Source organism: Dendropsophus ebraccatus, chromosome 7 (assembly GCF_027789765.1).
Source record: "Dendropsophus ebraccatus isolate aDenEbr1 chromosome 7, aDenEbr1.pat, whole genome shotgun sequence".
NCBI lineage: Eukaryota > Metazoa > Chordata > Amphibia > Anura > Hylidae > Dendropsophus > Dendropsophus ebraccatus.
In genome coordinates this window covers 107,863,139-107,877,276 of record NC_091460.1, presented here as the reverse complement: position 1 = coordinate 107,877,276, position 14,138 = coordinate 107,863,139, and the positions used below count along the sequence as shown (strand labels likewise).

Genomic DNA, 14,138 nt, shown 5'->3' with positions numbered 1-14,138 from the left:
TCATTTTTTCACTTTCTCAGCACAAATGTGGCCGTCATCAAGGGGTCCATATCCTCACTGCACCCCTTGATAGATTCCTTGAGGGGTGTAGTTTCCAGAATGGGGTCACTTGTGGGGGGTTTCCAGTGTTTTGGCAGCACGAGGGTTCTGTAAATGCGACATGGCGTTCATCATCCATTCTGGCCAAATCCAGCCTCCAAAATCCAAATGGCGCTCCTTCCCTTCGGAGGCTTGCCCTGCACCCACACGGCGCTTTATGTCCACATGTGGGGTATTTACGGACTCTACACATTTTGTGTGTTTTTTTCTCTTTTAAGGCTAAACCAACATTATAGTGTAAAAAATGTAATATTTAATTTTCACGCCATATTGTTCCACATTTGTGCCCGTCACCAGTGGGGTCCATATGCTCACTACACCCCTTGTTACATTCCTTGAGGGGTGTAGTTTCCATAATGGGGTCACTTGTGGGGGGTTCAACTGTCTTGGCAACAAAGGGGCCTTTTAAATGCAACAAGGCCCTTGGAATCCATTCCAGCCAAATCCAGCCTTCAAAAACCAAATGGCGCTCCTTCCCTTTGGAGGCTTACCCTGCACCCGCATGGCGCTTTATGTCCACATGTCGGGTATTTCCATACTCAGGGGAAATTGCGCTACACATTTAGTGTTTTTTTTTTTATCTTTTAACCCCTTGTGAAAATCAATTGACAAGATCAATGATTTAGTGTAAAAATTAAACATTTTTTACACTAAATGTTGGTCTAGCCTTGATTTTTTTTCCTTTTCCACAAGGGGTTAAAAAAGAAAGTGAACACAAAACGTGTAGGGTAGTTTCCCCTGAGTACGAAAATACCCCACATGTGGACATAATGTGCCATATTGGCACAGGGCAAGCCACCAAAGAGACAGAGCGCCATTTAGAGGCTGGAATGGAGGATGGAGGCCATGTCGCATTTACAAAGCTCCTGTGCTGCCAGAACAGTAGAAACCCCCCACAAGTGACCCCATTATGGAAACTACACCCCATAAGGAATCCAACAAGGGGTGCAGTGAGCATATGGACCCCACTGGTGATGGGCACTTACGTAGAACATGTGCAGAGAAAATAAAAAAATACCATTTTTTTTTCATTTTCACGTCCCAAATGTGGCCGTCACCAGGGGGCCATATCCCCGCTGCCCCCCTTGTTAGATTCCTTATGGGGTGTAGTTTCCAGAATGGGGTCACTTGTGGGGGGTTTCTACTGTCCTGGCCGCACAGAGGCTTTGTAATTGCATCATGGCATCCTCTAATGGGAATGGCAGCCATACCTACTTAGCTTGGGAAAAAGGGACAATTCTAATTTATTTGGGGGTATTAGGCCAATTATTAGTTTATAAGGTTGGAAATGACAGGTGTCCATCAAACTCAACCTGTGTTGATCCAGAGGAAGGCAAAAAAACCCTCGTGAGGCAGACGACAGTAGCCTCATCACTGGGACAAATTCCTTCCCGACTCCATATTGGCGATCAGAATAATCCCTGGACCAACGTGACCCCTGAAATAGGAGTAAGGGACAGAATTTAGATAATGTAGAACCCCAGTGACGTGTGGTGCACCTTGAAGCGATCCAGTATGCAGAGGCCGGGGTGATCAGGACAGGCGTCACACTGGAAAATGGTGTCCTTCCTGATCCCCCTTTTACGCCACACTCTGTACTTCTTCTGGGGTCTCCTGTTTTCCAGTGTGGGGGACGTCACCTGGAAAATGTTGCCCTGGTGGGATACGGGGTCCTTCATATCCAGAAGCGCTGGGGCCGCTCCATGGCTGCTAAATATTAGGGCTTTATTACTACTTCTGATATTTTTGGATTGTGCCGCAAGCTACAGTAGCTCGGGCAGCGAGGGACCAGAAGAGGGGGGCGCTGGTATAAATGTTATCCCCGTACAGGTGGTGACCTTTATCCAGCAGTGGGAAGATCAGTTCCTGGACGATCTCCCCACTAACTCCGAGGATGGGGGGGGAGGGGGCATCTGGGGGCAGGATTCGGGTGTCCCTTCCTTCATACACTGTAATGGTACATGTACACTGCGGAATGGCGAAGGATAACCCTTTGTGCATTCCGCAGCTGGCATCCGCCGGCGGACTGATGCAGGCGTGCGTCTCCGCTCGTGTCACACTCCATTCTATGCACGGGCGGATTCTGCCCTCTGTCCAAAGAATAAACGTGTTCATTCTTTGGACGGACAACGGAATCCGCCCGTGCATAGAATAGAGTCTATGACACAGGCGGAGACGCGCGCCTGCATCAGTCCGCCGGCGGGTGCCAGCTGCGGAATGCACAAAGGGTTATCCTTCGCCATTCCGCAATGTGCACGTACTCTAAATCTGTAAGTGTACCCTGAGGTACGCTCACAGAGTTTGTAGAATTTCACGCCATACCGTGATCTCTTATTGGGACGGTACTGGCGGAAAAGACGTGTCTGGGGGGCAGCGTACGCTACGCTACCCCCAGACACGTCACTTGATGATGATGAGGAGGATGAATGGAGGAAAGAAGGATCCCCCCATTCATTCTCACTGGCTGTTTCGGTGTTGGAGGCAATAATAGCATATGCGTCCGACGCCGAAAACACCCTGGGGGCCATCTTTATACGGGGACTAGTATATGGGGTATGTAAATGTTTATTGTAAAACTTTATTTCATATAGTGTAGTGTAATGTAGTGTTTTTTAAGTTTTTTTGACAGTAAGAAAATAATATCCCTACGCCAAGAAAGGAGCTGCTGATAAATGCCGCACTTACGTGCGGCACTTATCAGCAGACAGTGGCGGTAGGATATAGGGGGGAAAAACGCTCCTACGCCAATAAGGAGGAGTTGCTGATCAGTGGCGCACTTACGTGCGATGCTGATCAGTACTCAGCGGCGTTAGGGCGCAAAAAAAGTTTAAAAAAATTGGGGGAAAAAAAAAAAAAAATCTTTTTAAGCCAATGCAACTGATCAGTGAATGATATTCACTGATCAGCCGCTAGGGGGCAGTAGAGAGAAGATTGCCGGAGATTACCGAGGCCTGCCGAAAACGAAGACCCGAGTGTTTCCGAAGATTTCCGACGCTGGACGAACGAACCCGGAAGCGACGAGAAGAAGACGCGAGGACGGCGCGGACCGCAGATCTTCGCGCCGGACGGCCAGATCAGGTGAGTATGGTACACCTGCACCACACACACCTGTTCTGCACCTCTCAGCTACCTAGCTGGGGGGTGCAGAACCCGGCCAAACTGTTTTTTACAGTATGATCGCCGTGATGGGCCGGCCGGTACTGGCCGGCCTATCACGGCGATCGTGGGGGTGGCATCGGCGCCATCTTTGGTGGGGACACTTATGGCGATTGGTGCTATCTCGGACAGCACCAATCGCCATTGCTTTCCGGGCCACCGGGTCACCGATGACCCGGAAAGCTGTTTTCAGCTGCATATGCTGATCTGTATTGATCAGCATATAGCAGCGATCGTCGGCACGGGAGGGGTTAATCACCCCCCGTGCCGACGAGCAGAGATGGCCTGCTATACATTATAGCAGGCCATCTTCCCCGACCGCTGTGTGTGAACACACAGCGATCGGGGAAACATCGGGCGTACCTATACGCCCGTTTGCGTTAAAGCCCACCCTGCGGGGGCGTATAGGTACGCCCGATGTCGTTAAGGGGTTAAGGACAGAGACACATTTTATGAATATGACCAGTGTCACTTTATTCATTAATAACTTCGGGATGCTTTTACCTATCCGGACGATTCTGAGATTGTTTTCTCGTTACATATTGTACTTTACATTTCTGGTAAAATGGAGTCGATACTCATAATGAATCTTTAAGAAAAACACCCAAATAACGTGAAAAATTGTGAAAAAATGCATTTTTCAAACTTTGAAACCTTTCTGCTTATACAGAAAATGGTTATGCCACATAAATTATATATTAAATAGCATTAGCAACATGTCTACTTTATGTTGGCGGCATTTATTAACCCCTTAAGGACAGGGCCCATTTTCGTTTTTGCGTTTTCGGTTTTTCCTCCTTGTGTTTAAAAGGCCATAGCACTTGCATTTTTCCACCTAGAAACCCATATGAGCACTTATTTTTTGCGTCACTAATTGTACTTTGCAATGGCAGACTGAATTTTTGCATTAAGTACACTACGAAACCAGAAAAAAATTCAAAGTGTGGTGAAATTGAAAAAAAAAACCGCATTTCTTTTTTTTGGGGAACTGTGTTTTTACGCCATACGCCCTGGGGTAAAACTGACTTGTTATGCATGTTCCTCAAGTCGCTACGATTAAAACGATATATAACATGTATAACTTATATTGTATCTGATGGCCTATAAAAAATTCAAACCATTGTTAACAAATATACGTTCCTTAAAATCGCTCCATTCCCAGGCTTATAGCGCTTTTATCCTTTGGTCTATGGGGCTGTGTCAGGTGTCATTTTTTGCGCCATGATGTGTTCTTTCTATCGGTACCATGATTGCGCATATACGACTTTTTGATCGCTTTTTATTACATTTTTTCTGGATTTGATGCGACCAAAAATGCGCAATTTTGCACTTTGGGATTTTTTTGCGCTGACGCCGTTTACCGTGCGAGATCAGGAATGTGATTAATAGTTTGGGCGATTACGCACGCGGCGATACCAAACATGTTTATTTATTTGTTTACTTTTATTTAAAACCTGGGAAAAGGGGGGTGATTCAGACTTTTATTAGGGGAGGGGGCTTTTTACTATAAACAACACTTTTTTTTTTTTTTTATACTTATACTAGAAGCCCCCATGGGGGACTTCTAGTATATATACTTTGATCTCTCATTGAGATCTCTGCAGCATCGATATGCTGCAGAGATCCATGAGATAGGCACTCGTTTACTTCCGGCTGCTGCAGCCGGAAGTAAACGAGTGCCGAGCCGGGGACGGCGCCATCTTGGAAGAGTCCCCGGCCGGCATCAGTAACGGAGATCGCGATCTCCCCCACTAGACACCAGGGAACGGTTGCCTCCGGTAATCGGAGGCAGCTGTCAACTTTGACAGCTGCCTCCGATTAGCTAATTAGCGGGCACGGCGATCAGACCGTGCCCGCTAATAGCGGCAGTCCCGGGCTACACACGGCACCCGGGACAGCGGCGCTTTGAAGTGCTAATGAGGACATATGACGTACCGGTACGTCATATGTCCTTAAGAGGTTAAACTATATTTCATTTTTTTTTTTAGACAATAGGAAGCTTAAAACATTAGCAGCAATTTTCCAAATTTTCTGTAAAATTTCAAAATCAGGTATTTTTAGGGGCCTGTTCAGGTTCAAAGTGTATTTGAGGGGCCTGTATGTTAGAAAGCCCCACAAAGCACCCCATTTCAGAAACTGCACCCTCCAAACTCTGCAAAAGCACATCCAGAAAGTTTTTTAACCCTTTAGGGGAGTCACAGAAATAAAAGCGAAGTGTGTAAGAAATTTGAAAATTTTAATTTTCTGTGCAGAGATTTTATTGTAATCCAATATTTTTCATAGTTATAAACCTATTACCAGAGAAATGCACCCCAATAATTATTGCCCCGTTTCTGCAGTTTATAGAAATACCCCATATGTGGCCCTATTGCGCTATTTGACGCAACCACAAGCCTCAGATATAAGGGAGCGCCTAGTGAATTTCAACGCCTCCGTTATATTTGGTAATTTTTGACCGTACCACTTCAGGTTGGCAGAGGCTCTGGGGTGCCAAAACCTAACAAACACCCCTAAAGGGACACCATTTAGAAAACTGCATCCCTCAAAGAATGTAACAAGGGGTGCGGTGAGCATTTGGACCCCACAGGTGCTTCGCAGATTTTCAGAACAATGTGGTGTAAAAAAGGAACGTTCACACTTACCGGATCCGCAGCTGATTTTCTGCTGCAGATCCGCAGCAGATTTCATTTAAATAACTGGACACAGCATCAAATCTGCTGCGGATGTGCTGCGGATCCTGTAGGTGCGAACGCACCCTAAAACATGAGGGGAAAACGAAAACGCAAAAAACAAAATTGGCCCGCGAGGGAAAGAGTTAAAATGTTTTTCCAGTAATCATTTCCTTTTAATGGAAATAAGCTGTACTTTTTATAGACCTGCACACACAGCATATATGTTCAGGAAATGGACCACATGTAGTCACAATCAGACTATGTTCACACATAGTATTTCTGTCGGTCTTTTTTTTAACCAGGAGTGGGTTGAAGACACAGAAACTAGGCAAATCTTTCCATTATAATTTTACCCAGTCAGTTACACTCCTGGTTTTGGTTGAAAAAAACACTGGCCAAAAGACTGACGGAAACACTATACGGAAATCCAGGTAGAGGGGAAAAAATGAAACTTCTGCAGAAGCATATAGCATTACTTGCCTATCTATCCCAGTTTTGAAACTACCAAAAATCCATTTGTTTTGGGGGTCTTTGTTCTGTATTGTGTGGCTGTGCTTCCTTATTGAGCAGTTGTACATAGTACTATACACTCACTGGCCACTTTATTAGGTACACCATGCTAGTAACGGGTTGGACCCCCTTTTGCCTTCAGAACTGCCTCAATTCTTTGTGGCATACATACAACAAGGTGCTGGAAGCATTCCTCAGAGATTTTGGTCCATATTGACATGATGGCATCACACAGTTGCCGCAGATTTGTCGGCTGCACATCCTTGATGCGAATCTCCCGATCCACCACATCCCAAAGATGCTCTATTGGATTGAGATCTGGTGACTGTGGAGGCCATTTGAGTACAGTGAACTCATTGTCATGTTCAAGAAACCAGTCTGAGATAAATCTAGCTTTGACATGGCGCATTATCCTGCTGAAAGTAGCCATCAGATGTTGGGTACATTGTGGTCATAAAGGGATGGACATGGTCAGCAACAATACTCAGGTAGGCTGTGGCGTTGCAACGATGCTCAATTGGTACCAAGGGGTCCAAAGAGTGCCAAGAAAATATTCCCCACACCATGACACCACCACCACCAGCCTGAACCGTTGATACAAGGCAGGATGGATCCATGCTTTCATGTTGTTGACGCCAAATTCTGACCCTACCATCCGAATGTCGCAGCAGAAATCTAGACTCATCAGACCAGGCAACGTTTTTCCAATCTTCTACTGTCCAATGCTTGTGCAAATTGTAGCCTCAGTTTCCTGTTCTTAGCTGAAAGGAGTGGCACCCGGAATGGTCTTCTGCTGCTGTAGCCCATCTGCCTCAAAGTTGGACGTACTGTGCGTTCAGAGATGCTCTTCTGCCTACCTTGGTTGTAACGGTTGGCTATTTGAGTCACTGTTGCCTTTCTATCAGCTCGAACCAGTCTGCCCATTCTCCTCTGACCTCTGGCATCAACAAGGCATTTCCGCCCACAGAACTGCCGCTCACTGGATGTTTTTTCTTTTTCGGACCATTCTCTGTAAACCCTAGAGATGGTTGTGCGTGAAAATCCCAGTAGATCAGCAGTTTCTGAAATACTCAGACCAGCCCTTCTGGCACCAACAACCATGCCACGTTCAAAGGCACTCAAATCACCTTTCTTCCCCATACTGATGCTCGGTTTGAACTGCAGGAGATTGTCTTGACCATGTCTACATGTCTAAATGCACTGAGTTGCCGCCATGTGATTGGCTGATTAGAAATTAAGTGGTAACGTGCAGTTGGACAGGAGTACCTAATAAAGTGGCCGGTGAGTGTAGGTTCCAGAATGCAATGCTTTCCCTCAGCTGCTCATCCCAGTCCTCCACCCTGCCTATTCCCCGCCCAAAGCTGTTGCAGAACATCTAGGCTGTGTTCACACATTGCAAATTCATTGTGTTAATGAATTGCAGTACTTTTTCATTTCATTGTAGTCCCACCCACACAGCACACTGTTTTCTCTACCTGTAACGCAGATATAGGAATAAAGTAAAGAACATTTTAAAAAAATCTTTCTTTTCATCTCCACGCACATATCATGATCGAGCATTTTTAATCTTTGAAAACATCGATACAGCCATAGGCATCCAACATTTTTCAGCCACTGGTATTCAAATTCTGAACGATCAGACTCGAGCATGCTCCAGTTGTGCTCATCTCTCCACACTGTTCCTCAGGAGAAGTGCACTGAATAAAATATGCCAACTGCAGTTGTCTTTGAACTGTAAAAATTTGCAACGTTTTATGTAAAAAAAAAAAACAACCTGCTGTACCTGATTGATAAATCCCCCCTGTTTAGAATCTTCATAGCTTACTGACAGGTTTCCCCACATAGTACATATGATTTCTGGGGGTCACAGTAGGGGGACACTTTGTAATATTTTTGACAATATCTGACAAGTAGGAATTGTTTGACTTTTAAATGCTTTTTAATATAACTAAAATACATGTAAGAAAGAATGTGCTGTTTCTTTTTGCAATGCACAACATGTTTATTGTGCCTAAAAGCAGCGGAGTTCCCCCCATTACACTGCATACAAGGTAATCCATCTGGTGTCTGTGGGTCAATCCACTGTAAAATGTATGTGGCCTATGGATTTGCAGTTAAATCCGCAGCGGAATAATTCTTCCATGTCTGAGCTATACTATTATATGTTTATACTACATACAGCAATGGAGCCTGAGGAAGGCACCGGTACGGTTATGTTATCCCGACAAATATTGTTCCTGAATAGTCGAGCTGTCCTGTTTACATTCTTGTGCCGAGGCAGCAGAGCTGATCCGGTGTTGTTTGGATACATACAACCATCTGAACTGTAATGTAGCAGAAACGCTTGCTTGCTCCATCCATCAAAGAAGACTAATGTAACAGCTAACCTGTGAATGCTAAGAGATGTTCTAAATAAAAATAATGGCAGCTTCTGTGTAGATGAATGCCATACTAGAAGCTGCCAGTGACAAAGGTTTTTTCCATCAGTTATCTATTTTTGTGTCAACATCATTTGTTCATCCATAAAGCATCTATTTCTGTGCTGGTGCTGTAACACGTTTCAATAGATGAGGAATGAAATTAGAATTGGACTGATTAAAATAAATGGAGCCTGCCAGACATTTGTTGCCAGATATTGTCACGTGTTTGATGGCAGCTATATCAAGAACTTAAATACATATAGTAATTATAGTTAATACTCCATCAATATTCGTAGTGTGCATTTAAAGGAGAAGTCCAGCCATTTAAAAAAAAAACTGCGGGAATGTAAGTCCAAACTTACCTCTCCCAATGCCCAGGGTGAGCGGCAGGACTGGCTTCGGGACCCCTGGCGTAAGGCTTTTTTCCCCGAGGGGTGATGATGTCACAACTCGTGGGGAAAATGCCTGTCCTGGCTGATGGACAGCCCACTCAGCCAATCAGTGACTAAATTGGCGTCCGGCTCCAGACACTGAGTGGCCAGTTCCTCAACAGGGTTGTGATGTGTGCAGCGCTGAAGCCCATGGGGGTTCCAGAGCAGCGATCCAGGGCTGAAGAGGCACGGGTAGAGGTGAGTTAATACTCTTTCTCCTATGCCCTTTTTTTTTTTTTTTTTTTTTTTTTAAACCCTTGAGGCCGGACTTCTCCTTTAACAAGGGATTATATACAGGTCTCTAGCACCAAATCAGAAAGCAACTTTTTTTTTTCTCAACCAAATATTTTTGCATTCTTTCTTTTCTACTATATATGACAATGCGAAGAGGCAAATAAAAGTACTGGAACGTATTGATGTTCTCATTGCATTTGTCTTTTTCGTATTAGCCTACCCTATTAAATCTGGCCATACATCTTCAATAAATGATGGCTAAATTATTGTTTTTTCCCAAATGGCGCCCATCTTCCTCATACACAGCAATGTTTGGCCTGTGTTTTTTATGGGGCGGGGGTAAGCTGCAGTGAGAGAGCTTGTAACAGAGAGCGAGTGCGGACCTGCTGTGCTACTCAATCGCTTTGGCTTTGGGCCACACCAGGGAACGGAGTCCAAGTGCCCTCTAGCTCTTCACCTTTTATCCTGCTCCAGGATGCAAAAGATGGACTTCTACAGCTGGAGGACACCAGGTCACTCCACAAGTGTGGTCCCGGTATGAGCAGCAGCCTATCCCCAAGGACCAGACAGAGTTGGTGCAAGGCATCAGGGAGTAGGCAGAGTATATATGGTCTGCAAGCCATGTCATCAGCAGGAGAGTCAGCACAGTACCAGTGGTATCGTAGTCCAAGTCGGCAACAGTAGAGGCAGGCAGTACAGACGAGGTTAGGCAGAAAACATGATCTGAAGAACAGACTTGGGTCAGGACACACGGGAATAAAACAGAAACAACTTACAGAAACCTTCACTTGGATTTGTCTAACCTGCTTATAGTTTCCCTATAAAAAGGTGCAGGTGGCTTCTGCTCAGGTGGAGACATGCTGCCTCTATAAATCCAAAGCAGTTGGCCACTTGCGCACCCTAGTGCCCAGAGGTGTCATTGCTGCAGATGGAGCAAGAAGACGAGGACGAGTTTGGAGCACATTAGAGGAGGAGGGGGGTTGTTGGTGAGTCTTGTTCGGCAGCCTTACAGAGCTCTCGCTGCGGCTTATTTCTTCCGGAGCAAAGGGGTTAGGCGGGTATTTTCCACCACAACTGGTCCCTATTTTACATCGACATCACCTGACAGTGGATGGTTGGGAGATCTGCAAGTGGCAGGTATGGCCGTAAAGTGTATGGGGACCTATAGAACCTACTGTTTTTATACACATTTATTTTACCTAAAAGATACTTTATTTACAGCAAACCAGTGTTTTCATTGACAAGTGAAACTAATGCAACCCTGTTCCCCTTCTGCTATTGAAATTCCCTGCCTCAAAGCCAACAGCTGGAGAGGTGCCAGGACTTTGTTTCAGTAGAGGACTCCCCTTTGCCAGACAATTACGGCACACAAGTAAAGCACTTCTTTGTGCATTTTAGATGTTGAACTTCCGATAACCCAGCAGAAGTCTTGAAGTACAAGCAGGTTGTAGTATTTTGCAATCCTATTAATACTGTCTGTTAGAAGAGTGCTGATTGCTGTCGCCGCTCATCTTAATTTAGGCAAAAGGTCACAGTTCAGCTGAGCATTTGAAGGTCTGCCAATGCCTTTTTAATAGCTCATGAAGTTCTATTTTTACTGCAGAATGAGACAGTCAAGAGCCAAGAAATACATAAAGATGTTAAGGTATAACAGATTGTTCTAAGAATTATATCATTGTCTCACAAAAGAGAAGAAAATGCCTTTGACCTTAGGCCAATTGCTGATCACACAATAGCCGAATGTTTTAATTGTACTTTTCTAAGTGATTTTAGTAAAAAAAAATAAAAAATTAAGTTGTGTTCTCATCGCTGTTCCTGTTGTATGTTGGCAGGGGGCGTGGCAAGGCGAGGAGGGTGTTTAGCCTCATCTCGTGCTTGGATTACCATGATTTAAATCTGGATTTAGGTAAAATGTTTTTTATGAATTCCCCCCCCCCCCCCCCCCACCCCCAGTATGTATCAACAGGTTTGTCTGGCACGAGTCAGGGCTAAAGCCAGTTAAAGTTGTCTGGCATAAGTCAGGGTTAAAACCAGTGATTGGCTGAGCAGTCACTTCCTGTGAGTCGAAATGAAAGCAAGATGTGCTGCTAAGCCTGAACCAGGCATCATCAGAAGAAAAATAAGTGACATGAGTCACCTGAAATGAAGGATATGCTTTAAAGAGGCACTTTCACAATTTTATGTTTAAGTTAATGTTATACATACGGCCACTAGATGTCTCCCTTCACTGCATATGTGTACAGCTGCATAATTCAGTAGCAGAGAATCCTGGGGGTGCTTGCATTGTATGGTCAACTCTCCTGTCACACAGCTCCAAAACCTCTGTAACTACACAGTGACATTATACTGACTGAATTGTTGCACAACAAAGAGCATTGTCTCCTGGTAAGCTTCCGAGCTCATAATACAATTAGCAAAAGTTTATTGCCCTCAGGTGATATACAACCTGCATAATGAACAGGTGTCTTTCCTTGTCTGAGTGCACAAAGGACTGGGACTTCCTGTGTTTGGTCTCTTTTTTTGAACAGAAAAAAGACCAAATATCAGCACGGAGGGAGCGTGGAGCACAGTTTGGTCATATGTATAATGTTAACATAGTAACATAGTTAATAAGGTTGAAAGAAGACAACAGTCCATCATGTTTAACCAAGGGAAACCATACTGTGTTGATCCAGAGGAAGGCAAAACCACTATGAGGCAGCTGACAATTGCCCCATCACAGGGAGAAAATTCCTTCAGTTGTTGATTTAAAAATAGAATACTTAAAAAAATAAAAATAAAGCGAGTATATGGCAAAACTGCTTGCAATCACAACCCCTGTTGATTTCTTACAAAAATCGCTTTAGGTAGCTAAATGGCCACAAATAATAAAGAAAAGTGGTGCAATTCCTTGGAATTTTATGCATTTATTTGGCTATGTTCACACTGCGTATGAGTCCGGCCGTAGTGTGAACCGCGAATATACGCACGTAGTTTTGAGTTTGATGCGTTCGCTTGAAAGTATACGATATACGCCCACACAATGCACACTACGTATGAGCTTACGGCCGGATCGTATACGGCGCCGTGAAAAATGAACAAGACCATTGTTTGAGGACGGACATGTTCCAACTCACGGCCGTGGATTTCCATGCGGTCCCATACGGAGTACTTATTTCAGCCAAATTGAATGTGATTTTTCAATCCAAAAGGTTCTGTGAGTTTTATTGGGCTGGGCGAAGATTTCCAAGTAAATGACCTGCCTCAGATCGCTTCGAAACAAGCTAGGGAAGCATAACTGTACTACGGGCGTATGTTCGTGGTTCGTACGCATCTGCCCGCATGTCGATTTTTCCCACGCCCGTAGTTTCAGCCGCACATGTACGGCGGTGTACGAAATGCGGCCAGACTCGTACACAGTGTGAACATAGCCTTAAGCTGTGACTGAGATAAAAGCAAGCATAAGTAAATAGTTCATGACAACCTAAGTAAATACAGTGGAACAAATACAAAAGTTGGCATAGGCAAATGAGTTTATAACATTTCAAAATTGTGTTGATAGCATTTAAATTAAGTTGTAAAATGTGTCAGGTAGGTTCATCTAACAACATTATAGGTATATTGTAACGCACCTTCAAAGCATATACATACGGTTTGGTGGAAATGTAAGCAGAAATTTGATTTGTGCTTGTGACAAAGTACTGTTGATCCACAAATTGTGCTGTTCCGAAAAGCCCTTTAGTGTCTACGTTGTTGATCATGAAAGGGAAAGCAATTAGCTGGTTCATGTGACTGGTTTAAGTTATATAATACATTGTTATTCAGCTTTTGTACAGGCTGAGAGCTGGGATACTAGGATTAATGGCACATTATGAGCTTTAGCAAAGCAATCAGTTCACTGATCATTACTTAGTAGAAAAAAAGTAAAAAAAAAGGAAAAATAATTCAAAGAGCTTTAAACAATAATTGAATTGATTTTATTTACTACTATTATAAACTGTTAGGTAGAACTAGGTTAAAAGGGTTGTCCCATGATTAAATATTATTATAATATTCTCTGTTAGATCCCACAAAACAACTTTTTTTTTTTAGGTTTACTATTGTAAGGGCTTATTCCCACATTCCGTAAAACAAGGAACCAGCGTATGGGGAAGCCCTTGTAGTGGACTCTTTCCCTGCCCGGCATCATGTATCAATAGGATGCCGAGAGCAGGGAAAGTGTTTGAATCTTTGTGGCACTGTAATGAAACAGTCGCACGGCTGTATTAGGTTCATATTGAAAAGTTGTCATTTTGGGTTAAAAGTACATATTAGAAAAAGTTAATTTTTTTTTACAAGCTAGTGCGGACAACTTTACTCAAATGTCTAAATTATCACTATATCCGCAGATGACTTCTCTGAGGGTTGTAGTTTCCCAAATGGGGTCACTTCTGGTAGGTTCCTTTGTATTTATGTGATGGAGGCACTGCAGATGTACACGGTAGGGCTGGACGATAATGGTCTAAATCGACATCACGATTAATTGAACATGTAATCTCCATTACAATTATGCTAAAAAACATTACTCAAACACCTATGGGGTGTAAATGCTCATTACTAGAGATAAGCAAGCTGGCCAACCATCGGTATTTGAATCC

General features: G+C 44.0%; 1 protein-coding gene across 6 annotated transcripts in view; it reads right to left on the bottom strand.

The window, feature by feature from the left end:
• Positions 1 to 14,138, bottom strand: part of SLC20A2 (solute carrier family 20 member 2) — a 111,264-nt gene that overhangs the window by 47,379 nt on the left and 49,747 nt on the right. The window contains exon 1 of one of the 6 annotated variants that reach the window (XM_069978112.1): positions 13,134 to 13,229. The exons of the other annotated variants lie outside the window; for them this stretch is intronic. The gene's annotated coding sequence lies outside the window, so the exon portion shown is untranslated. Of the gene's footprint in view, positions 1 to 13,133; positions 13,230 to 14,138 lie in introns of those variants that run through there. 6 annotated transcript variants of the gene reach the window in all.